At 39.4% G+C, this 26,991-nt stretch overlaps 1 protein-coding gene across 3 annotated transcripts in view; it reads left to right on the top strand.

Moving 5' to 3' along the window:
• Positions 1–26,991, top strand: part of sox5 (SRY-box transcription factor 5) — a 183,423-nt gene that overhangs the window by 5,690 nt on the left and 150,742 nt on the right. Inside the window, exon 1 of one of the 3 annotated variants that reach the window (XM_079624201.1) lies at positions 22,203–22,213. The exons of the other annotated variants lie outside the window; for them this stretch is intronic. The gene's annotated coding sequence lies outside the window, so the exon portion shown is untranslated. Of the gene's footprint in view, positions 1–22,202; positions 22,214–26,991 lie in introns of those variants that run through there. 3 annotated transcript variants of the gene reach the window in all.

Raw genomic sequence — 26,991 nt, 5'->3', positions numbered from 1 at the left:
CACGGACAGGGCGGAGAGGAATGAAGATACAGGGAGGAACGGTATAGTTCTGTTTGCTTCGTATGGATGAGAAAGTTGCTGATTAGATCCCTAGTGCTGGTGGCGTCCTGCACTGTGATCATGGTGAGGGAGGCTCTGTGTCCCCTGTCTGTTGTGATCTGTCTGACCCTATGCTCTGAACCTTCTCTTTGGCTCTGTGTGAACGTATACTGTATATGCCTTAAATATCAAAATCGTTCCTAGTCTTATTGTGCATGAATCATCTGAGCAATTTATACCGAAAGATTTGTAGGGATGTATTGATATTTAAAAAAACTAGCTGATATGCTAAGGCAACAGTTACCGGCCTTCTTCCCATAGTGCATCCTGTTGCCATAATTTCCCCAGATAAAAAGTGCACACGCACCCGACCATCCACCTGATTTAAAAGAAATTGTAATTCATCAGACCAGGCAGCTTTCTTCCATTGCTCCATGGTCCAGTTCTGATGCTCATGTGCCCATTGTAGGTGCTTTCAGTGCTGGACGGGGGTTATCATTGGCTCTCTTACCGTCTGCTGCTACGAAGCCCCATACACCGCAAACTGCGATGCACTGTGGGGTCTGACACCTTTCTATCATGAGCCACATTAAGTTTTTCAGCAATTTGAGCTACAGTAGCTCTACTCCCCACGTCACGTGTATCAGTAACCATGAACCTGACGTTGGTTCACCCCTTGTCCCTTCTCGCACCACTTTTGGTAGGTACTGAACACTGCATACTGGGAACACCCCACAAGACTTGCCATTATTTGGCCTTTGTCAAAGTCTAATATATCCCACCCTTTGGCAGGTGCCATTGTAATGATATAATCAATGTTATTCACTTCACAGTGGTCAGTGGGTTTAATGTTGTGACTGAACACTGTATTGTGCATCTCTATATGTTTATCTTGGTAATTTATTCATGAATTTAAATTACTTTTTGCTCAATTGTTCCTTTTGTGTCATCAACAGTCTCCCACCCCTTTGCTCCATCCTGGTATATAATGGCAACTTTCTCAATTAATAAAATGAAGTTTGGCCCTGGTTGCAAATATCATTTTAGGACTTTAAACAAATGATGTTCGAGCAAATGTTGTACAAATAAGTTTGATATTTCATCATTGCCTTTCTTTGTCAACCACCTCTTCATCTTCATCTCCTGTTGTTTATCCTTATTTTGTGTTGTCTTCATTTATTCTTCTCTCCGTGGTCTCTTGTCTTGAAATGTGCGCATTTGCCTCCCACACTTCTACCTTAAAAAGCCTCAGGCCTAACACTTTTGACAAAGATACATGTAGACTTTAAAAGCAAAGAATTCATCATTTGATTGTCTCGCTGCCAAATAGGGCACAAATAATCCACTCCAATTAGGTGTTTGTGCCATGAAAATTGGATTTTCTCTCTCTTATGAAAACGCATATTCCAGAACACCATTGTTGATTTTGAATTCCAGTGACGACAAGAGAACAACATGCCAGGTTGATTTCACACAACCATTTGCATATAGAGGCCGTAGGTAAATATAGATCTGTATCTTCTGTGGATACTTTGTTTTTACTGTTTTGAGGCCGTTATTGTCCTTCCCATGTGGCTGTATACATATCAATGTGACTGAATCTCACAATCCATGAACTGATGTCTCAGCCAGCGCACAAAGGAGAACGGCTGTCTTTGTCGAGAGGCGTTTATTGTCTTCCAACCCAGAACAAGCAAACAAACAAAGTCGTGAGGCATCTATTGAGCAGATTGCAGCGCACATGATTTAGTCTCAAGGCTTTGGGCTTTTATGTCCACATGATTGTGTGTGTCTTCATATTGTTTGGTTTCAGACGTCTTCTATTATCATATAGATAACTGAACATTGTTACATGGATATGAGAAGCTGCGGCTAATGTAATGTCATCTCTTTGTGTGCAAGTGACTTTTTTCTCCTCGCGTTTATGATCCTGTCTTTCTACTTTATGGGAAGATTGGAGACCAGAGAAAAGGGGAAAAATACTATGGATTTTTGCACTCAATAAATCAATGACCTACTTTGGTATTTTGTGAAACCTTGCTTATTTTTCACATGCCCGTGGGGGTCGTTCTGTTTATTTTGCTCTGTGTGTATGTGTGTGCGCTTCTGTGAGTGTGTATGGCATCGTTCAGGTCCCAAGAGAGTGTTTCGGATCTATACTCATTGGCCGGTTGCAGTGGTCGAGCTCTGGTTTAGATCTGATAGCGAGTGTCTCGTGAACACTGGTCTGAGACCATCGCTGCCATTGATGTTAATGATTCCGGTCAGGATTCGGATGTGCTACACTGGTCTTAGGTCAGTGTAACAGGATGACCTACAGTTTACCCTGAAAGTCCTCCAAGTGTGCAAAAGCACTCGCTGTTCGCACTTTGTACAATTTTTGGTTACAGTTTTGCTCTTTGAACCTAGTGCATCCAAAAACAATAGCTAAGGGGTCAATGAAACGTTGCTTTATTTTTACAGTGCTATGCATAAGTTTAGACACCCATGCTAAAGTTGACTAAAAAGAGGAATAAAAAATCATCTTTTGGAAATTGAACTTAATGCCTTAATTTAAAAAAATAGGAAAAATCCAACCTTTAAGGACACCAATTTTCGTTGTGAATGAATAATGTATCGTAAATAAATAAATGTTCTTCCTTAAAATACAGGGTGCATAAGTTTGGACACCCCTATGTTAAACTCCCATAGAGGCAGGCAGATTTTTATTTTTAAAGGCCAGTTACTTCATGGATCCAGGATACTCTGCATCCTGATAAAGTTCCCTTGGCCTCTGGAATTAAAATAGCCCCACATCATCACATACCCTTCACCATACCTAGAGATTGGCATGGTTTTATTTCAGTTAGCCTAACAGCTGGTTTGATTTGCATTGAGAGATGATCTTATGGAAAGTACTCCATGCCAATCTCCAGGTATAGTGAAGAGTGTGTGATGATGTGGGGCTATTTTAATTCCAGAGGCCAAGGGAACTTTATCAGGATGCAGAGTATCCTGGATCCATATAGTAACTGGCCTTTAAAAATAAAAATCTGCCTGCCTCTATGGGAATTTAACATAGGGGTGTCCAAACTTATGCACCCTGTATTTTAAGGAAGAACATTTATTTATTTACGATACATTATTCATTCACAAAGAAAATTGGTGTCCTTAAAGGTTGGATTTTTCCTATTTTTTTAAATTAAGGCATTAAGTTCAATTTCCAAAAGATGATTTTTTTATTCCTCTTTTTAGTCAACTTTAGCATGGGTGTCTAAACTTATGCATAGCACTGTATATGTATATATCTTCTTTTCTTTTTTTTTTGAGGGGGCATACAGTCAAGAACGTCAAGATAATACAATTGTCCTGAAAAAAAACCTAATTAAAATAATGAAATTCTTCAAGGTCAGTATAGTACCTCAATATATTACATATATTTTGACTTTTCTATGGCAAAATTCAGACTGTAAGTGTAATGTGATGTCAATTTTATAAGTTATTATATAAGCTATTATATTTTTGTATATATTTATTCATGTTTGTAAAAAAACACTTTGTACCATGAAACATACAATTATATTAATACATTAATATATATATATATAGTACTGTATATTACAAATAAATTAATTTAAAAATAAACATTTGTTGAACTAAATTTTAACATTTTCCCCTTTTTTTAAAAAATTGTTGATACTTCTATATTTTTTGTTGACCCATAGACCTTCCCTTTAAAAGTGAAGTATGTAAATTCTGTTTCACTTCCTTCAAGTGAAATTGAGAAAATGATTGAAAAAATCACGCCAATGTTTCTACATTGGGATTGGTCAAGATGTTTAAACAAACAGAGAAATGCTTTGATATCAGTCCTTGAATGTCTTTCTTAAAGTCATGTCTGCATATTAAGCTGCATTAATTGGAAGAAATATTTTAACACAGCAAAAACTTGCACACTTCAGCTTTATAGAACCAAGCCTTTGTTCTGTGACAGTGTAAATGTGAAACCCCTTGGAAATTGTGATCAGCTTTGTCTTGCACTGTAAGGGAATTCTCTGTAGCTTATGAAGCACATAATGTGCTATTCCATAAAGTTTGATCATACATTCTTTTAGCTGTTATAGATATAATACTGGGAAGTATTTGCCAATACGCATGTGTTTGTGCCTGTTCTTTGTCTCTGTGGTTTCATCAAGCGTGTGTGTCTGTGTGTGTGTGTGTGAGCCCCTCTGCCTGAGAGCGTCCCTCTGATCTTCCCTGTGCGTTCTCTCACTTTCAACATCTTCCCTTTCTTATGGAAAAGAGCCAATTAGAGTTGTGTCTGTTTGTTTAAAACAAAATGGCTTTTAATTAGTCTGATCAAAACCTCACTTCTGTAGGCCCCGGGATCCACTTTGTAGTTCCCCTCTAGATTGCGGATGGTTTTGATGCTGGCTGATAGGACAGGAAGACAATCTGATGGCTTTTAATGAATGCTCTTACTTTTGTCTGCTCATACCTTTCTCTTTTTCCTTTTTCTTTCTCTCTCCTTTGTTGTATTGTTCCCGGTGCCCCCACCAAACACACCCGCCCCGCATTCTGTCGTTTTCAGAAAGGCCACTGCTCGTTGCGCTCCCACCCAGTGTCCTGCAGCTGGGGATTGTGGGTAAATGTGGATGTGACCTCATCCTCAGGTGGTGCCTGTGGGGCCTGCTGCTCCTTATAGTCCTGCTCTTCTGTCCTTAAGAGACTTCATGCAGACATAATACAGGCTTTCATTAAAGGGCGTTTGGGCCAAGGGCGAATCTGCTTCTCTGAGGCTTCTGTCAAAGGAACCTTATCTATTATGAGAGAGTCTTTATCTTACGCATTTTCTCTGGTGCCCTCTGTACTGTTCGAGTGGAACAAAAGAGCTCTTTGCTTGAGAAAGTGAATTTATTTCTGACATTGTGGTCATTGAACTCAGCCCTCTGTGAATTAAATTGCCCCGGCTGTGCTCAAGGGATCTTCTCTGTTAAACATGGCCTCATCACCAGCTGGGATGTTTATTGTATTGGATTGTGTCTAGTGTTCAATGAAAGTACAAACTAGTGATATTTAGCCATTTTGAGAACACAAGTGTTCTCTACCATTCTCAAAAATAATAATAATATAAGTTTATGTATAAAAATGTACAGACAAGATACAGGTAAAGTCAAACCCTCTCTGCCAGCTCTGCTACCACTTCATACCTCTCATATTGTCACGTTTTAGTCCAATGACGATGAAAATTCAGGTAGAAGTGTTTTTAATAAAACAAAATAAACTGATGGGAGACCATGTGCAAGCACAAACAAACAAACAAACTGAATGCAAGTAAGAACTTAAATGCATAGAGATAATGAACAGAATACAAACAGGTGTGCTCATTACATAAATGTCCATGTCAACTGATTAGTGGCGGGAAACTAGAACAAGGAAATGGGTAACAGAAGAGAAACAGACTAAAAGTCCATTAAAGAGAAACTAAATCTAAACTGAACATAATGGGAACAGAACGCCCCCCTCCAGAAAGGTGCAGCCTCGTGTCGTAACAGATCGACAGAGGGATAGGGAGGGTGGGGGCTCTGGAGACCGACGAGGGTCTGGCGAAGATCCAGAACTATTAAGGAGGAACTGGGGTGGATCAGATGGTGGAAGGAACTAGGGAGGAGGCGATATGACACAGGTGGAAGCCCAGAGCACAGGTATTAAATGGGCCCACGGTGGAATCAATGGTGGGATGACCCAGAGTGGAATTAACGGCCCGATCCCCAGCAATGGAGCTGAGAAATCTGGAGACCCGTGCGAAGCTGATATGATGACAGGATCTGGACAACACTGTAGGATCCAGAGGCCTAGGCGGAGGTGGACCCTTGTGACCGAGCTGGAGCCCTGAGACCGAGCTCAGATGGAGACGATGAGCCAAGATGGAGCCGACTGGTCGATGGGCCGAGGTTAAATTACGGGAATGGCTGCCTGAAGCAAAGCCAGGGAATCCACACTCCAAGGCAGAGCTGGTGTCCAGAAGATCCGAGGTGGAGCCAACTTAGTCTAGTTCCAACAGTGGAGCCGAGGGGACTGAAGGGCGTCAGTGAAGGTGGGCTGAAGAAGCGACTGATATGGGCTGGGGAGGTGGGAGAGGGAGATAGGGTGGGTGTATTATCCACAGCGATGAAGTCTTGGACCTGGGCTGGACCTGCGGTGAGGAAGGCTTTGGGCTCGGCAGGACCAGCATCCTAGGCTCAGGGTCCGTGGTGGGCGTCAGCACGGTCTCCAGTTCTGCGGTGGGCTCAGGCTCCTTTCCTGCCATGGGCGAGTACTCAGGTTCTGCAGTGGTCGACAACGCTTCCATCAGCAGCGGGTATGCGCTGCAGACAACAGAGGATCACCTTTCTCCAGGTTCCTGTTTTCCAGGTCTGGTAAGTCAAGGGGACTGTAAAAGTTCACCACCATCCAATAAAGAGACTTTACGGTCTCATCATCAAAGTGGCAGCCAAGTGGTATTCTGTCACATGTTAGTCCAATGATGATGAAGAAGATTCAGATAGAAGTGTGTTTATTAACACAAAGTAAACTCAGGCAATCTACAATGATGCAAGACAGCGTGCAAGCACAAACAATACCAGACAATGAACTGAATGCAATGAGGAACTTAAAAACACAGAGATCATGGACAGAATACAGACAGGTGTGCTCGTTGAATGTCCATGACGACTGATTAGTGGCGGGAAACTAGAACAAAGGAAACTGGTAACAGAAGAGAAAAAAACTAAAAGTCCATAAAAAAGAAACTACTGCTAAACTGAACATAATGGTGGCACACATATTCTCTCTGGAACGCAGCACACATACAAGCAAAGTGAAAATGCATTTTAGCCAATCAAATCAGATGACTGGAAATGTATTCACTAACAAAGTATAACAGAATAAACTGTATTATCCTTTATACAACATTGTCTGTTTTTCTACAGAAAATAACATAAAACATAGAAATTGTTTATCAATTATTTAACAATAAATTTGTTTGTAAAAATATTCACAGTATCGCATTTTCAAATTGTGTTGTTTTTTTGTTTTGTTTTTAGTTTTCAAACAAAATGTCCCCACTACCTGAAAGATATGTCTTTCTGCCCATAAATCATTTTTAGCATTTAGGTTTGCTGACATAAATTTGGTGGGCAGTGTTTCAGTGAGAATGTATGTAGTTAAAGTGGTGAAATTGTTTTAACACTTATCATACCTGCAGTGTATATCAGCAATCGGCCACCATGCTCTCCTGAACATCAGCAAACCTGAAAAAAACCTACAACGGTCGACCACTAGTACAAACTAGATGTTGTACTTGATGGCTGTTTGCTTAGGTGAGTGAAGCAGGCGTGTTATCTCTTCAGAAGTTGGTTTAGATCAAACTGACATTCAGGGTGCAAACATGAGGCATCTAATCAGTCTTGCTCAGGTCAAACTGGCTTCTAATTGACATGCCGTGTGTGTAACGAGAATCAGAGACAGGTTACACTGACAGCTGTCAGTACGACATGCAGTTCTACTTGTTACCTTAGGATGCAGACATATGTATCTCTGCAGCGGCATTGCTTACCTACATCCCCACTCTATCGCTCACTACACCCTCCCGTCTCTCTGCAATTGGATGCAGTGGGATTTCTTTAGCAGTGAGAGAGACTGAAGGAAGTTTGACATGCATTCCTTCAAAGTGAGACACTCTATCCTAAGCACGAGTTTGGGCCTGAGGGTCTGGTACCCTTGAGCCGGACTTTCAGACTACTTCTGTTTCTGTTCATTCAACTTCTTCGTTTTCTCTTGTAGTCCACCAGAAGCCTGTATGGTTATTTTTTTAATTTTTTCATTTGGCATGTCAGTATTTGGTCTGACAGGCCGTTTTCAATCAGGCAAATTGAGACTGAGTCGGACGTTTACAGGCTGCTTTCTTCCCGTCATACTTGATTTATTTTACGAGTCTGACCTGACCCAGTGATCTTTTTTTTATGCCCATGAGACAGAGACACTGAACAATCAGAATGTTTGATAGCACTCTTTTATACGCTTTATGAATATTTCATGTATTTTGGCCCTGCATGTGGATTTTGAAGTGAGACACAAAGAAAAACTGTGAAAAAGAGAACATCACTAGTTCTCTCTCTCTCTCTCTGTGTGTGTGTGTGCGTGTGTTTTTGTGTGTGTGTGTGCGTGCGTGTGTGCGTGTGTGTGCGTGCGTGTGTGTGTGTGTGTGTGTGTGTGTGTGTGTGTGTGTGTGTGTGTGTGTGTGTGTGTGTGTGTGTGTGTGTGTGTGTGTGTGTGTGTGTGTGTGTGTGTGTGTGTGTGTGTGTGTGTGTGTGTGTGTGTGTGTGTGTGTGTGTGTGTGTGTGTGTGTGTGTGTGTGTGTGTGTGTGTGTGTGTGTGTGTGTGTGTGTGTGTGTGTGTGTGTGTGTGTGTGTGTGTGTGTGTGTGTGTGTGTGTGTGTGTGAGAAAGAGAGCACATGCTCGATCCTGCAATTCCTCAGTGCTTGTTTAAAGTCACCTTTTCTTTTCTTTCTAATGTTTTACAGGATGTTCAGTCACAGGTTGACGCAGAATATGGTGATCACTCCTGTTTTACAGTACAAATACGGTTATACTTAAACTAGGTAGGACTGTATGACCAGAATTTATAAGTACTTTTATATATATAGTTATTTTGCTGGTTATTCAACCCCATAAAGAGTTAGATAATACGTAGTTGTGGTTCAATGTCTATTTTCTTCTGATTAAAGTTGTATTATTAATAACTGATTATTTCAAATATTTAAATCTTTAAGATTATTTAAAACATACACTCTAAAAAATGCTGGGTTTTTTCAACCCAATTTTGGGTCAAATATGGACAAACCCCAAACATTGGGTTAAAAATGTAATTAAAAAATTTAACCCAACGGCTGGGTTTGTCCATATTTTACCCAAAATTGGTTTGAAACAACCCAGTATTTTTTAGAGTGTAATGTTATATTATTAAAATAAATATACTTAACAAATATTAAAATACTTTTAAAAAGTATTTAAAATATATATTTTTTAAATGTTACAAAATATTTTCATTGGGCTTAAAAATGATAATGTGCTTGTCAATCCCAAACTGACTATATGTGAATAGCCTTTATGAAACAATACTGTATATGGACAGTTTCCTATGCATGTGTTTGTTTGCCATCTCTCCTGCAGATCTCGCTCTAGCCATTGTTTTATATGCGTCCTGGGTCAGTGAGCGTATAATCGTGATGCATATTCTCCGGTACAGGGTGTCGTAAATGGGCGGGTGGCCAACATGTGGCGATGGATCCTGTGTCTGACCTGTGTGTTAATACAGGCGGCACTTAATGTAGTCCTGCCGTTTGCCTCCATTTCCACCTAATTTGATTTGGCCCTAAATGTCACTTCCATTGCATTGATTAAACCTCAGAGCTGCCACGGAGCTGGTCCAGGAAGGTTAAGGAGACAGGATGGAAGCTGTCACAGGAGCACAGCTGACCCATCTATAGAGATACACATGAACACAAATGCATACGGTTTAGCATTGACCCCAGCATACTCCGTACAGTATTATTAACTCAGGGCAAATACGTTTTTGGTCCACTGATGCTGTTTGCAGTGAATACAGCAAAACCTGAAATCAGCAGAAATACGCACATCATGCAGTCTGCATATGGCACTCCTTTGAAAGTGATTTTGTTCCAGTTTTCTATTATGTTTAACCAAAAACATTTATTATTTTTAGTTCTTGAACCATTTTTAGTAAAAAAAATATCCTCTTAAATCAAGCATCACGTTAGTTCAGGCAGGCCACATCAGCCAAGCTTGCATCAGCTGATAGCCAGCTGTTCCTGACGTGTACCAATCCAGTGTCGACATCTATCACAGCGGCACATATAAACTCCCATTCCTCCATAGCATCGCTGCTCGCATTTAAACTCCCTCCTCCAACCCCAACTCCAACCAACTGAACTTTTAATCATTCTGACTATTTTTTCCAGTACAGTTCAATATATTGTAAGCTCTTCTATCATGTATTTGTATTTTCACAACTCATGTAATTGAGAATTGTAATTATGTATGCATATACTGGTTCTGTTCTGTACCCCAGTGGGGGTTGACTTGCTGCTCTCCCCACTCTGTCCAGGCATAGCTGCATGGACAGGTGTGTGAGTTTTGCCCCGAACAGAACCACCGCCAACACTAACTGTATGCTATAATTGTAATAAATGTATATACTTGGTGAAGTGGTCCTGACTGAATTTCATGGCATGTTATTCAAGGACTAAATGACCATCTCATCACTACATGGACTGAATTAAAATGGTGATTTTATTGTCCTCAAAACTCATAAGACATGTAAAGACATTGTTCTGAAATGTTTGCCCAACCAAATTTCAGTTAGGCATTTCACTTTGTCTGCCCTCGCTCAAGGTTAACCCATGATTCATTTTTAGAGGCAAAAAACAACAACAAAGCAAATCAAACACTGCTGCTTTTCATGCAACATACGTAATTACTCATAACCGTTTTTAAGCGGGCTGAGTCCACCTTGTTCAGGAGATCTAGGACCGAAAGCATGTAGTAACCATGGGCTGGAGCTAGGTGTGAAAACACCCTTACATGCTTCTGACACCACAGCGCTCATTCAAACAAACGCTGCAGCGATTGCCATGGCATTGACAGACAGAGGCTATGTTCAAAATTGCCTACTATACCCTCATTCACAAATTCCCTACATTAGTCCACTAACATAATTTACTTGGGAGTAAATAAAAACAAGTGAGTGAATTCGGACACTGAGTGTGCCGGAAAGGCTGCCGCTTTTGTGTAGTTTGTGCTTGCTGTTTAAAAATCATTTGACACTTAGCAAACTGGCAGCTCCAGTAGGAATGAAAAGATTTATCTCGAAACCTGTCATGGATTAATATAAACCTTAATTAAACAATTTAATAATCTATTAAAAAGGAATTTATACGTGTATGACATTACGCTGTACCCACATTGGACCAGTGGTTTGGAGAATGGATGGAAAATTCGGCTGCGGCCGCTATCTTCTGGTCAGATGAGGTAATTCATTCGACGCGCCGTTGAGTGAGCATCAGTTGTATACTCGTTATTTCGGTGCATTGTGGGATTGAATGAGTGCACTCGATAGGTCCTCTATGGTTTCCGACATGCTACAAATGGCTGTCCCCTCAAACAGTGCCCTATTTAAGGGTATAGGGGGCGATTTCGGACACAGCCAGATAAACAACATCACTCACTAATGATAAAGCGGTCATAGCTTTTGTGCTATGGGTGCCAACCACTAACAAGTCCAAACGAACGCAACCCACGACTGTTGATGACTCATTAATGAGAAATCAATTACTCATTAAGGGTAACCTCATTAAGGGTAACCAGCGCTGTCATCCACATTAGTTTTGAGGGTGTGTGTGTGTTGCATTTGTATGCTATTTATTATCGAGAAGGGACAGTAGCCAGCCGGTATTATATTTCTGACAGATGAAGCTGGTGTGAGCATTTTGGCTGAGCACAACTCTGTTGTTCTTGCTAACCTGTGTGCTGTAGTGACAGAATCGGAGCAGTCTGACTTAGACTCCTGTTTTCCTGGATCACTGAGATTTCTCCTCTAATTTATGATTTGCTGTAATCCTGCCAACGAGTTATAGGAGCAGCAGGTGAATCTGCCCTATATAAGGTGTTAAGTGTGTTTTCATGCTGCTCATGAGCCATACCAGAGCTTTGGATGCAACGCACATACTTGTGCACACATTGTCTTGCATGTTATACCACTTGTATTGTCATAACTCTTCCATTTTGCTCTCTCTCTCTCTTTCTGAGTTTTGGACCACTGTATGAATTAACCAGATACAAAAAACAACAACTTATCCAAACATTGCAACTGCCATTTCCCCAGTGAATGAGCTTGATGTTTTGTTACTTTGCCCTCTTAACCTGTTAAACAATGGTCATGTTGGGTGGCATGCTGTTTCTCGAGCCGAGTCACGTGATCATACAACACTGTTTCACATAGAGTGTGGTATCTTGCATATGTATAAAAAAGAAAAAGGGAAGTTTCTCAGAATACACTGTAGCTAAAAGCGAGTGTTTCAGGGGCTTCAGGGCTGACTGTGCCAGTTGTGAACTGTGTAACAGTGTTTAAAGCTGTGTGTCCACGAAAGTGTGTTTTTTCATTCGGACAAAATTTCATTCGGATCGATTAAGGTGTTTACATGAAGGCTTTTTTACATGAAGGCTTTTTAGTCTGATTGAGCCAGATCTGAGACAGATTATTTGGTTGCATGTAAATGTAGCCATTGTCACTTTTTACTCCGCTGTCCAATCACAGTGGAGGAGGGGTGGGACAAACACAACACCAACCAACCGCAACATCCTGCTTGTGCAACAGCAACAGACTGCGAAATCATATAATAGTAATACTTCCATGGATATTCCATATCATAGCATCCAAAGCATCTCAACTGGAAGAAGAAAAAAAATGCTGTGCTGCCGAAGTGCTCTCAAGCGCCCGCAGCAAGGCGTTTTCAGAAAAGCGCTGGCATTTTCAGTTGACTATAAATGCTTTGGTGGACACGCGGCCTAAGGTTGAGGAAGTGGCCTTGTTTGATTTCTACAGATTAGACTAAATCAGACCGTACAGACCATTGCATGTTAAAAAAGCTGTACCTTGTAAACCTTTTTGCTTGCTTGAGCAACACTTGAGAGATATTTGCAATACAGTAGTATATGACCCACTTTCATGGTGCTTTTTTGACCTTTATGGAGCTTGACAGCCTCTGGACATTGATTTTATTGAATTGAAAAGAGCAGCGTAAACATTCTGCTAAATACGTTCTTTTGAATTGCATAAGAAAGTACAGTAAGTCATACAGGTTCGGAACAACAATGCTAAATTTTTTGCTGAACTATTGCTTTTACTTGCGTTCAAGTCTGTGGCTAGACAGACACATACACATGCAGACTTTTTGCTCACCATCATCTCCTCAGCATAAGGTCTCATTGTCGCCACAATGCTAATGTTACAAAAGGCTAGTTCACAGGACAAAGGCAGAGTTGTGCCTTTAACGGTGCAGAGTTAAATATTTCATCCGCCCTGCTTGGCTGTCGGAGCCAATTGCCTGCGCCACTAAAGAGGCAAAGTAACACAAGCTGACAGCAACAGTCAGTGTAATGTGCTTTAGAAAGACGAGCAACAGCCTTAACATAAACACTGTCTCTGGTGCAGTCAGAAGACCTCCACATTAGTGTTTCTGTTCCCCTGGAACGTAAACACAGGGCCCAATGTCTAACCTGCCTCACAAGCAGACCTGTACACCCTCGGGATCACGGCAACCCTTCCGACAAATCAGTGGTTTTGAATGAAGTCTTATGCTCTGACTCATATTTTTGGGGTTCTGAAGCCTCTCCCTTGTGAAACGTTTGACAGTATATTGTGAACAAATAGTCGAGTGTGTAAAGAATCATTTCATTGGGCGAACTGAACAAATACTCTCTTCACTGAACATCAGTGTTTTGATTCAGAACGGGAATCAGAGAATCATTGAATGAGATCTTGTTTTGAAACCTGAATGAGAATCTGCACAGCAACCGAATGAAAGTGTTGTTTGTTTGAGAATGTTGTTTGTTTGTCTTTAACCAAATTGAGGGAAACTATTTATTTGCGATCATATGAGCAGTGTTATTTTAGTATTATTTATATATTATTATAGTATTTAACATTATATTTTCAGTTCATTTTAGTTTAAGTTTTAGATTTTTTTTTGTGCTTTTATCATTTAAAAAAAAAATATATTTTTATATTTGTATTTGGCTATAATTTCTACAGTTTTCTAGGTTTTGCTTTAGTAATTTAAGTACTTCAACTTGACATTATTTCAGTTTGTTGTAATATTACAAATTTGAAAATGTAAAAAAAAAAAAAATTAGTAACATTTCTCACGTCTCTTTTTTGGTCTGCAGACATGCACAATTTAATTAAAGGTGCAGTAGGTGATCTGGGAAATGCTAACTTTAGCCTTCTAGCATTGAAAGCTTACGATCCCATCCTCCCTTCAAATCGCCGTCCAAAACACATGAGCACTTGAACAGATGCGAAACGACCAGAGACAACGTTATTGGGTCACATCATGTGTCATTCACCGATGAGAGAACCTTACGGTACAGTGTGGGGAGAAACCAAAGCGCTTGCTTGCATACATTAGTATGTGATTGTGAAATGACTCCAGTTAACAAGTTGACCTGTTGACATAAAGGATAGAATGCACTGTATTTCAGCTTTATTCATTTGTGATTACAGGACATAGCAGCAGTCGACACAGTCAAATCTCACTGAATTATCTGCATAGGGCAAAGTCAGCGGTACATTACATAGAACTGTACTGTCAAATCTGAAATGTAGATATTTGCCACTTGTCTGTTTGCCTGCCATTCTCGCAGCGTACGTGAAACGCGCTTATGATGTGTGCGTGAACAGGCTGCTCAGTGGTATGCGAACACACGTTGACTGACGGGGAACACATGGTATAATTTTATTCGAATGCAATGATTGAACGAACATTTTATGGTCCTATGCCTTTCACAGACGATATACATTTATTTAAATACATTTAGACTGCTTAACATAGTGATTGCTATCAGAATATGAGGTGACTTTCAACCAGCATAACAAAATATGTCTGTAGAGAATCACCTATTGCACCTTTAAGGGACAAGGCTTGTTTCGTGAATGACGCTATTGGACACTAAAAAAAAATCTGCACTCAAAAAAATATTTACGCCTAAATGTAAGATTTCTGTATTCAAATTGCATGAATTTCCATTTATTTGGATTACACAGGCTTAATAAACAAACCAATAAACTTAATGTGATGCATATTTTTCAGTAGTACATAAATTAAAATGATACAAGACGGGTGGGATTTCTGCACTCAAAAAACTTCAAAAAGCATTTATTCAAATTGCTTAGAATCAGCATAAATCTGTTGATTGTGAAAACAATTACATTCAGTTAAAAGTATAAATGGTTAAGATACGCGGCCTATAGCTGTGGAACATGCAAGTTAATGTATGAGACTGTAGCTAATTGGATTTGGTAATAATAAATATACAAACCTGGTTATTGTGTATTTAAAACATTCAGTTTATTGCACTATTAGAAATCTTACTTGTTTCATGTATGTATGTGTGACAGATATGTATGGCTGAAAATGTATATGCAATTTTAACAAAAATTTAGGCCTAAATATTGAATGACCATGTTAAGCAAATGATTCAGTGAATGGTTTGTTTGTGGCCATCTGTTAGTGTGACCTACAGAAATGAATTAGTGAAAGAATCTGAGTGGATCTTTTTCGTGAACAGAATCAAAAGATTCAAGTCACTGGGATAATTCCACACAGACAAACTCCACGCGCTCCCGATGATGGTGTCGTGGTGAGTTGATGGAAAAGAAAATGTAAAGAGTGAAAAGGATGAGATGAATAGGAGGAAAGTGAAAAATATAGGGGAGAGGAAAGAAAGAGAGAGAGAGGGAGAGAAAGAAAACGAGCAGATTTCTTCCCCTCCCATCCTCTTGTTTGGTTCTCAGTATGTGTAAATGGCCAGGGGGAAAATTGAGGGGGTAGAAACGCTCCTCTCTTGTTAAACTGCTGGCAGATGACAGAAAAATTAGAGGCATTTTGCTCTTGACAGGTTGTTGTGTTTCTTTTCTGCTTCAAATGGTTTGTGTCAGTTTGTTTTCAGTCAAGCTGTCTCTCCCTCACAATGCACGCAGTGTACAGGTTTTGTTCCATTGGGGAAAAGGATCTGATATATCTAATGCCTTTCAGTTTGAAAAGAACAGTGGAGGGAAACACACTCACTGCTGTGTCTGCTAATTACAGTGGCAGACTTTGATTACTTGTTTGAAAACACTTTTCAAACATGCGTAATGATAACAATTAGTTACCGCTACATTTTCTCAGCATGCTCAGAATATCTCTCTCTCTCTCTCTCTCTCTCTCTCTCTCTCTCTCTCTCTCTCTCTCTCTCTCTCTCTCTCTCTCTCTCTCTCTCTCTCTCTCTCTCTCTCTCTCTCTCTCTCTCTCTCGTGTCTTGACAGCATATCTTTCTTTCAGAGTTTGTGGAATGAACATTTGTCTGGATTCGGTCACATATGTTGATGTTAGCACAGTCTGCTGTGCAAACGACTGTTTAAAGGTACAGTTCACTCAAAAAATTATAATCTGTCATTACTTACACGCATGATGTCCCACACCCGTGTGACTTTCTTCTGTCAAACACAAATAGAGAATTGACACCATGAATGTATCATGAAGTCCAGACTTGTAAACTAAATTCCAAATCATCTGAAGATGTATGATAGCTTTATGTGAGGAGCAGACAAAAATCTTCATTATTAACAGAAAATCTTGCTTGAAAACCTGAGTCACCATTCACTTTCATTGTATAAAAAAAAATGTATGCAATGTTTTGGATAACACATTTTTGGGCAGATGTCTAAGATGACATTTTAGTCTTTTTTCTTTTGTTTTTCCAAACTGTTCCTGTTTAGTTTATGAATAAGGAACTAAGGTGATACAGAATGAATGGCTTTTTACCGTAATATAGAAAACAAAATCAGGATGTACGGTTTTCTCTGTAAGTGAATCAGGGATTTAGTCCCGGAGCCTCTCTCTCAAACCGTGAAATCTGACAGACATGATGGAAAGCTAACTTCGTGTGACAGGAAACTTTCCATTTGTGCCGGATAGGCCTTCTTCTTGATTTGATTATTTCTGCCTGGCTTGTGCATTCCCTCACTCATCTAGGAATGGGGTTTGACAAGAGGCAGGAGGTCTTTATTTGATTACTTGTGCTTTGTATGTTTTTCTGCTGAGGTGGGTGGGATTTAAAGAGGCGTGGCGGCCTATTCCTGAGTAAAGGAGGAACGTCTTAGACTTTGTATTGTTTATTTTTGTGTCCTCTTAACATTGACATTTACATACACGGTCTTATACCAGTTAGTCGACATTCCGAGAAGTAACGTCCCTGTTTTACATTCAAGCCAATTCCTGCCTTAAAAAAAAATGGTTTCATTTTTTTTATTCCGAAATTATGCATTTCAAATAATTGCTGTTTATTAACTTTTATCAAAGAATCTTGATTTTTTTTTTAAGTACAGTAAATTAAGCAGCACGACTGTTTTCAAAATTGATAAGAAATCAGCATATTAGAATGATTTCTGAAGGATCATGTGACACCGAAGAGTAATGAAACACAGGAATAAACAAAATAGTAAACTGTAATATTTCATAATATCACTGTTTTTACTGTATTTTTGATCAAGTAAATAAAGCTTTAGTGAGCACAAGATACTTCTTTGAAATGCATCAAATCTTACCAACCCCAAACTGAACGGTAGTGTATCTTTAAAATGTTTTATTTTTTAATTATTAAAGACTGTTTAAGCAAAACCAATTGACACACCTACATTTTTTTGAAGAATTGATCAGAATTTTGATATGCAGATAAAAAAAAATAAAAAAAACCCTGCTGTTTTCTTGCATTGACACTTTTATTTAAGCTGATTTTTGATAGCTATCTGGATTGTAAACATACTTATAAAATTAAGCCGTCTTATGGAACTGGCTCATGTTTACACCCCGTCTTTGCATTCTTTTACTTTTAGCTTTCAGCTTAATGCCATAATTGATTTACAGATGGACTTTCCCCCTTTTGAAGCGGCCAAGCTTTTTGTTACACATCACGGCGTTGTGAATGTGGGGACCGAATTGACTGCGGAGCTGAACTCTGGAGACTTACACTTGCTCTTGTAATGTCACAAGCGGACACGTTTAGCCTGTGACAGTCGAGATAAGCCACTGGCATTTGAAAAATGGCCCTCTAACCTGAGGAACTGATCTCACAAGGGCCTGTACTCACTTTCCCTGCCTGAGATTTTTCACACTATCTTCAGACACATTCTGGAGAAAATAGCCCAGATGTGCCAGAACCGCCACCACATTAACAGTGCAACACCGTGCAAGCTGTGAGTCACAGCCTCTCATACACGCACATCTAAAAGCAGTGTGTCAATAGCAGCAACTGTCATCAGACTTCCCATTTTATGGGTCAGTGTTGTTGTTGTCGTCCTCCCAATGTCAATGAAGACAAAGAGGCTAAACCGACGCCAGCTGTTCCTAATACCACTGTGTGCTTTCTCTCTCACACACTCATCTACATGTGTTACACCTGGATTAGCTCTCTGTTCCCCAGGATCAAATGCACACCATCTATCCCTTTACGTGATTATTTTCTCTTTCTTTCCCTCGCTCTCTCTCTTTCATTATCTAATATGGAGCGTAATCCTCTTGTGGAATTAATCTGCTTTAACGAGTGTTTGTTACCATGCTGAGATGGAATTAAAATGAGTCTTAGGGAGAGGAGGGGTCGGTGGGATTCGGCACCGCTGAAATGTTTGTTCTTGTCCAACCTACCTTATTCTCCAGTGGTTAAACACGAGAGACACCTGAACACAGCCTTGATCAAATAAAGGAGAGACTGAGATTCAGCATGGGGAGTTTTTGGGGTAGTGTCGTGCCCTTGTGTCAAGAGACTTTCTCCAGGTTTCTCCAGTGGGATTGACCATAAATGTACTATAAGCAGGCCCACACAGAATTTGTGATCAAATCTATAAAGCCGTGTGTGTTATTACAAATAATTTGATTTATTTGAGCATATTTAAATCCATTCAGCAAAATTCCCCCCCAAAAAAGTAAGATTCTATCTTGCCCTCCCTGTAATTATTCCAAAAATTACACTACTGTTCAAAAGTTTCAAGTCTGTAATATTTATTTTTGATATGCATCTCTTATGCTCAGGCTGCATTTATTTGATCAAAAATACAATAAAAATAGTGATATTGTGAAATATTTTTACAATTTAAAATGGCTGTTTTCTATTTAAATATCTTTTAAATTGGGATTTATTCCTGTGTTGGCAAAGCTGAATTTTCAGCATCATAACTCCAGTCTTCAGTGTCACATGATCCTTCAGAAATCATTCAAATATGCTGATTTGCTGCCCAATAACCATTTCTTATTAGCGATGTTGAAAACAGTTTTATTTATGTGAAAATTCTTGTGATACATATTGATTCTTTGATGGATCGAAAGTTCAAAAGACCAGCATTTATTTTAAATATATATATTTGTAACATTATTATGTCTTTACTGTCTTTTTTTGACCAATTTAATGCATCCTTGCTGAATAAAAGTATTTAAAAAAAATTGTTTTCTTAAACAACAACTTCCTTACCCCAAACTTTTGAAAGGAGTGTACATCAAACTGTATTTTGTTTAATCTATACAATAATACCTGAGCAGAAATAATAAATAAATAAAAAGTCACTCACGCAGCCCTGCAGATTTCTCGCTGGCCTACTGTTCATAAAACTAAGTAGTGTTCATTTCTCGTACTTGGTTGGCTGTGTTATGAGTAGATTTGAATTGGTCTAAGTAGCATTTTGGACTCTGAGGGTCACACAAAAAGAAAAGAAATCCATAAACCAGACCAAGTGTATGAAAACCTCTCTTGCTTTCATTCTCTCAAGCATTCTCCTCCACATCGCGAGTCAGTTACCTGAATCTATTGACGTCACCACGTCTTTCAAAAAGAGAAATATTCACCTCAAAAGGTTTTGATTTCAGCCACAAAGAGGAGGCACTGGTATTGATCAGAGTCTCTGTCTGTCTGTTCTTTTCTCTACCAGGGACCTAAGAGCTGCAGCCTCTATAGAGGGACTCAGACAGGGTGGGAGGAGATCCCAGCAGGTAAAGGACCTACCGCAGGTCATGACCACAAACAACATATCAGCTGGCTATTTCTGAGGGGGCCATTGTGCCCGATTTCTGTCCAGGCTCCACAGTAAAACTCAAACATACACACACACTTGTGTTCTCCACACCTTGTTGTAGGTCTTGCTTAACGTTGTTTAAGGTCAAAGTCTTACAGTTGTCTCTTGTTTTCTTTCACACAAGTGCACATACATACATAGAGTGGTGGGGACTTTACATGGATTTTTATTGTGGTTATACTAGGCTTTCTATCCCCTTAATCCCTAAATGTAACTCTTATTCAAACCTCTTTGAATTATACAGGGCCTAAAACTAACTTTTTGCCACACCTGCCAATGGTCGGTTACTTAAGAAAATGTACTGGCCTTGGAACTGACAGTAGGTTTCAGGTACAGAAATGTAAAAAAAAATTGACGTAATTTTGTGCATTTGGCCGCTCAAGTGCAAGAAGATGTGAAAGAGAGCTCAGTTTAGTATTCATGCGCTGTCTGAGACGAGGCTGTTCGGGCACGTGGTTCGAATGTTTGTGCACACAAAACGTACACACAGCGTGCGAGTAACAAAATGAGTAACTTTCGCATCTTCCTGCACTTGAATATTAAAAATTGTCAAGGCATAATCTTTCACGACAATGCAGCACTGACCTGTCAACTGTTCTGAGCGTCGCTCATTGTGTTTCACATTCGTTTACGTTTGTTCACGTTCACGCATTGATAGAATTCATAACAATGTTACCAGCTAACTGGCGAGTGACACTGTTTCAAATACTGGCCAACGCTGATTTTGACTCTCACTTGGCGAGTGCTTTTTTTTTTAAGGCCCTGTTATATATAAAATATAATTCTTTTGGACATTTTGACCATTTTTATGACCCTGGATAAAGGTCACTTCAGCACATAGACGTCATATTCCCTGCATGCGTGTTTTTTGTATATGGGACAGAAATGTACTTTCGTCCTCTGGTTTTGTAAGGTCAGGAATGTCTAATTTCTTTATGTCGATTCAAATTATATATTTAACTTTTTTTTATTCCTTAGAGAGAGTCATTTGGAACCTTTTATCTCGTTATGACATCAATAACAACATCTGCTACTTAAATTCAGCACAATAAGCAGCATTGTAAAGCTTCCTGAACAACTCTGAACACCACATTCCAGTCGTGTTTGTGTATGCCGACGCTGTTTTCACAAGTTTCTGATCTTTATTTGACTCTTTGTGTGGGTTTACATCTCTTTGCTTGGCTTATACTGTGGCTTATACTGACAAAATTGCTTAATTAGTATAAATTAAAATAAATGCTGCATAAGAGACTTAATAATAAAATTATATTTTAAAATAAAATTAAAATAAGGCTACATTCACAGTCAGTCCAAATCAGATTTTTGTGCATATCGATTCAAATTCGATCAGATTTAGCAAGTGTGAATGGCAAAAAATCACAAAAAATTAGATTTTTACTAATCTGTTACGAGTTATGTGGTTTGAAATCCTGTTCAAATCGCATATCTGGAGATCCGTTTCAGTCTGCCTGCTCTGATTGGACTTTGCGTGGTTTATGTGACTTACTCACGCCACGTAAAACTTAAACGTCAGACGTTGTTATAGGAAACATGCTGAAAGTTCCTGCAGAAAATAGGTTGTGTTGGACGAGAAGAAAATGACAATATTACGGAAACATATTTTGAATCCGGCGGAGGCGACAGCGCAGAATAAAGCCACGCATACCAGCCTCTTATGTTTCTGCCTCATAAGATGCAGAAGTCCAGTGCGACATCTACACATTGTCATGTTGTGAATAAGACAATATCTGTATTGCAGATTGTTTTTTTGGTGTATACCTACAGTAATACAATACAGATATTCCAGAAAACGAACGTGCAGCTCTGACATACAAATCGGATCTGGAACTAGACTTCAACTAAGAGACTTCAAAGACATGAAACAATTTTTTCGACCCTAAACTTTTGAACGGTGGTGTATATATTAAGCCTATGGTATGTCCTTATTTAAAATTGCTACATTTGTGTCAGAGTGTCTATGTGTTTGACTGAGACTGTAAGGCATCCTGGCAGTTCACAACGTTAAAAGGCTGTCAGCCCACGGAAAGTCCTAAACATGAGCACTGTACTCGCATACACCATCACACAGGCAGGAGAGTGGAAAAAAAAAACATGAGTGAGATAATAGGAAGAACCTTTTTTTTTTGTTACAGAAAAGGAGGAAGAATGGAGATGATGAGAAAATAAAGAAACCGAGAAAGGAAAGGAGGAGGCAAGAGTGAGAAAATAGAGTGAGAAATAGCAGACAAGGAGGTAAGACTGATAGAGAGAGAATATATACAGTAAGAGGAGAAACTATTTCAACAGAAAGCAAGTGAAATATGTATGCAGAATAAAGATCTTGACTGAAAGATGAATGCAGACATGAGGATGATCGTGGCTTCGGTTTAATTGAGCTTGTCTCACAGACACTATTTTTAAGTGTTGGAGTTCTTTCACCCTGTGATTGAGCCTCATGACATCTAAAACGACAGCTCTCATCCGTGTGAAGACTGGGTGCTGTTTGTCTCACACCAATTGTGCTACTACTACCTTTTAAAGTGATGAAAATCTGGCTATTTTCCCTGGTGTGCAATGCAATCTGCAAGAAATATTCCATCAACTTGCATTGAAAGAGGGATCTGACCCATCTAGATTATTGTACACTCTTAAAAATAAAGGTTCCATAATGGAATTTTCTTGCGTTGCAATAGAAGAACTATTTTGGTTTCCCTAAATAACCTTTCTGTGAATAGTTCTTAAAAAAAAATTATTTCTAAGTTTGAAGAACATTTTAATAATCTAATAAACCTTTTCCACTTTAAAGAACCATTTGTCCAGTGAAAAAGGTTCCATTGATGTTAAAGGTTATTTTATGGAACCATCAATGCCAATAAAGAACCTTTATTTTTAAGATAACCTTCATTTTGATCTCAGACCAGTAAGCAACCACCCAGAATACCAAATAATTCACTGCAGTGAAGTTTGCATGGTCAAATCTAGAAGAATCAGTTGAGCTTTGAGGAGGAGAAATTGTGGTCTGGCGTGGTTTGTGTCCTTGGCCTCTTGGTCACCAGAGTCAAGTTGCGAATGATGGGAGAACAAACACAGCAACAGGAAGTCAACGAGTGTGTGGCAAGTGTTTTGAAAGATTTTGTATTGGTTTTCTTGCTGTGTGTGTGCGTGTTAAAAATAGTAGAGGTAAATAGTGCAAATTTATATTACTAATGTTTTTTTATGTCTTTTTACTGTTTTTTTTCCACTAAATTATATGTTAATTCATAGTTTTTGTTTGCAAAAAACATCAATTTGACACAATTTTTCTGTAAAATTAAATATAATGTGATGTTATACAATTGACAGTTTTTCACTGTATAACTTGGTTAACAAAAACAGGTTTTTACAAACCGGTTATTTTTGTACGCGTATTAAAATTTCTGACAATTACATTTCTAAACATCCAGAAATGGCAGTATGAATACACCACCAAAAGACACATTATCCACCAAGTTGTACGTTAGGATGTTCCTACCAGTTTCAATTTTTTTTTTTTTAAACATCCTGAAAATATTTCTAGTTGAAAACAACTTTAACTTTAGGCACCTACACACTTAAAGAGTGTCAGTTTTAGTGTGAAGATGCATCAGTGATAACCAACCGCTGCTGTGTCTGAGATAGGCAGGTTCTGATCAAACTGACTAACACCCCTTCCCTCTCCTACTCAAGACTAAACATCATCACCATGCAGGAAGGAACGGCCTGTTGCTAAATTACATGATCCGTCGTTTACATCCCAGCCGATAAATATTTACCCCTCCGTTGTGGCCCGCCTTGTGATTAGCCACCTCCCCTCACACAGTACCGGGACCACCTCGATGAACAATGGCTCTTTCATGGGCCGTGTCATTCCTCCTTTCCCTCCTATAAACCCCGGGGAGTGGGACAGGAAGTCGCCCTCTGGGCCTAAAGGACTCTAGGGGAAGGGGGTGGAGGTACTCGGGTAACTGAACCCTGAAGGTCTGGGGCACTCCAGCCGTCTAGCTTTTGGTCGCCATTGTGTTTGTTTGTTGGCATGAATCTGGCTCCTGGTTTGTAATGGCGAATTTTCGAAATCCAATTATTTCCTAATGGTTAAATTTCTGCCCTACATTTTTTTTCTAGTTGAATTTCCTGTTTTCCTCAGAAATGCATCAGATTACAGAGCTAAAAGGAGTTTGGAAAAGTGTTTCATGTTGACTTTAACATTATCCAATAGCCTGTGTGGCCTAGGCGATGTCATTGGAAAAAGAACGTTGTTTCAGAGTGAGACGGATATGACATCTATAACAATACGTTTTAGTTTTCTTCAGAATAACATGCACTGATTAGTTGTGCACAATAAGACCAGTAATGTGTGTTAAAACGGTAAATAGGGTCAATTTTCATTTCATGTTGCCTTTAAGCCTGAAGAACCAGAGCAGGTTGGAGCCAGCGGAGGGACAGATGTCGGCAAATCCGCCCATCTTGATTCCAGCGAGTTTCATTACCAGATGTTTCAGGGCTATTATTGCATTAGAGCTGAAATGAATAGGCAGATGTGTGTGTGCATTATTAGCGGAGCTGAATTGTGCTGGTCTTATGATCACAGTGATTATAGAGAGTCGAAGAGGAGCACAACTGCAGGCTGGCGACTGGTAATCCTCTTCTTTCCCTAAATAAGCCCCTCTGTCATCCGCTATGTCTGATACAAATGCTTTCACAATCCCCCATTCTACCCTTTAATTCTCTCTCTCTCTCTCTCTCTCTCTCTCTCTCTCTCTCTCTCTCTCTCTCTCTCTCTCTCTCTCTCTCTCTCTCTCTCTCTCTCTCTCTCTCTCTCTCTCGCTCTCTCGCTCTCTATCTCTCAGTATGAGGTTAGCTGGTCACTTTATTAAAGCCATTGTGTTTATCTGATCCTATTAAACACTAGAGTGGCAGAGGAACAGAGGAGCTGCGCTTTCTGTCCATCTTGCCCCTCATCTCTGTCTGCATGGGACAATAATGACATTGCGATGTCATGAAAAATCCCGTTTATTTGTGTAGCCGTGTCTGTGCGTGGCGTGCACGTTACCGCTCACACTGACATAGAGATCTCTGTGACACCAAGGTAAAAACGGAACAGACAGCTTCCAGGTGTTTCTGATGATGAAACAGGTGTGTGTGCGTGTGCGTGCACCCGTGTATTTTAAAATTCAATCTCGTCAAACGCACACATGCGTGCATCCGGCATATCCCTGGCTGCCTCAGTCATCAAATTCATCATTTTTTAAAAAGCAAAACCACTAAATGCCCCTCTAAACCCTTAATCACAATGCGGCTGCTAATTCAATAATACCCCCGTAGCTGTCTGGTGATGCCCGCATTGTTTTGGCTCTGCCCAGGTGATGGTGGCTCATTCAGGGAGCCTGGCGTTGTCTCAGGGGCACGGTGCCCTGTTACGGGTGCCCATTGTGCATCTATTGTGCGCCTATTGTGGCAACCCTGAGAGAGCTGGAGGAAAACAAAAGCACCAGCTCTGCAGAGTGCCCGTGCTGATTTCGCATGCACCTGGCATCGCCACAGACACAGGACATTATTAATTGCTAATACATATTTATGTGGCACAAATTTGCCATTTGTTTATGCATAAAATTATCAATAGACACAGGGCGCTTAGCCAGAGAAAGTGGTGACCTTTTTAAAACCAGAGTGAATGGAGCCCAGTTTGCTGGTTAAGACTTTGTGCAATTTGTCTTGTGTACGTTTGCTTTGTGTGAATCACGAGTGTGTGTAATAGAGAGCATCTTGTGTGCACATGCTTGATGTTGTTTGTGTGTCTAAGTGAAGTTTATATGACAGCGAGATAAAGGCAGAGAGACTCGGAAGAAGTGTAACATGACTAGCAGAACGCTTAAAAAGTATTGGTATTACTGTGTTGTTTTTGGACATGTGGCATGGTAAATTCTTTGTAGAGTGGCATGTAACACTGGTATATGGCATTTGAACCAATTCAATCAGTTACAAGTATTTGGCTATTTGAAAACTCTAAATATTAATTATTATGCATGCAGGTTTTCATAAAATGTTATTAATTGAGAGATGACTGAATATATGTTGTTTAAATGAATAAATGTTTTAAAAAAAAATTGTGTTAAATGATTAAAGGGCACCTATTATGACATTTAAAATGTTCCTAATGTTGTTTTGGGAGTCCACAACAACAGTTTTACATGCATGCAATGACAAAAAACACTTTAGTTGTCGTATAATATGCATTTATTTTTACCTGATTTGCTCACCGACTCCCAAATGAATCGTTCAACGACTCATTTTTCCAAACCCCTCCTTTGCGCGACGCTAATCTGCGATTGGTCAGATGACCCAGCAGTGTTTACAGAGATAATACTTATTGTTTAACACGGAGTACAATGATGCTTTTATCAATTAAATCGTGTTATAATAATGATTATAGTCCACTGCTTTGTAGTTTGTAGTAAAAAAATAAGATAAAGAATTTAATGTTATGTTAGCGAGCATAGCCCAGAGTTCATATTGTAAAAGCACAATCAGTCTTTGTTTGCGTTAGCCCGATGCATAAACATAGGCCTAACGTTTTTACAAAAAAAAAAAAATGCAGTTACGTTACTACGAGGTATTACTCTATTCTATAAGACAACTCCGAAAACAACGACAAACACTTCACATATCTCAATACAATTGTCATTGAAGACCTAGAAGCTAAACGGTGCTTACACAACAAACAAAATCATTATTAAGCATGATACATAAAACATAAAAGCAACAATTATTAATAACACTTACAGGTTGTGATACGGAGGAGGAAGCTGATGCAAATTAGAAATGAACCTTCCTTCAATATCAGCCAGCTCGCGAATCCAAGTTTGATTGAATTTAAGTTAAGCAATCGTCTTCAAAATGGCGCGAACAAAGCACAAGGCTCGGACTATACTTCTGTGGTATAGTTGTATGAACTGTAGCCACTTAGTCTTCAAATGCTGACTTCACTTGAGTCGCACTTCAGAACACAGCGTCTC

This window comes from Phoxinus phoxinus, assembly GCF_949152265.1.
Source record: "Phoxinus phoxinus genome assembly, chromosome: 9".
Lineage (NCBI taxonomy): Eukaryota > Metazoa > Chordata > Actinopteri > Cypriniformes > Leuciscidae > Phoxinus > Phoxinus phoxinus.
This window is presented reverse-complemented; position numbering and strand designations above follow the sequence as displayed.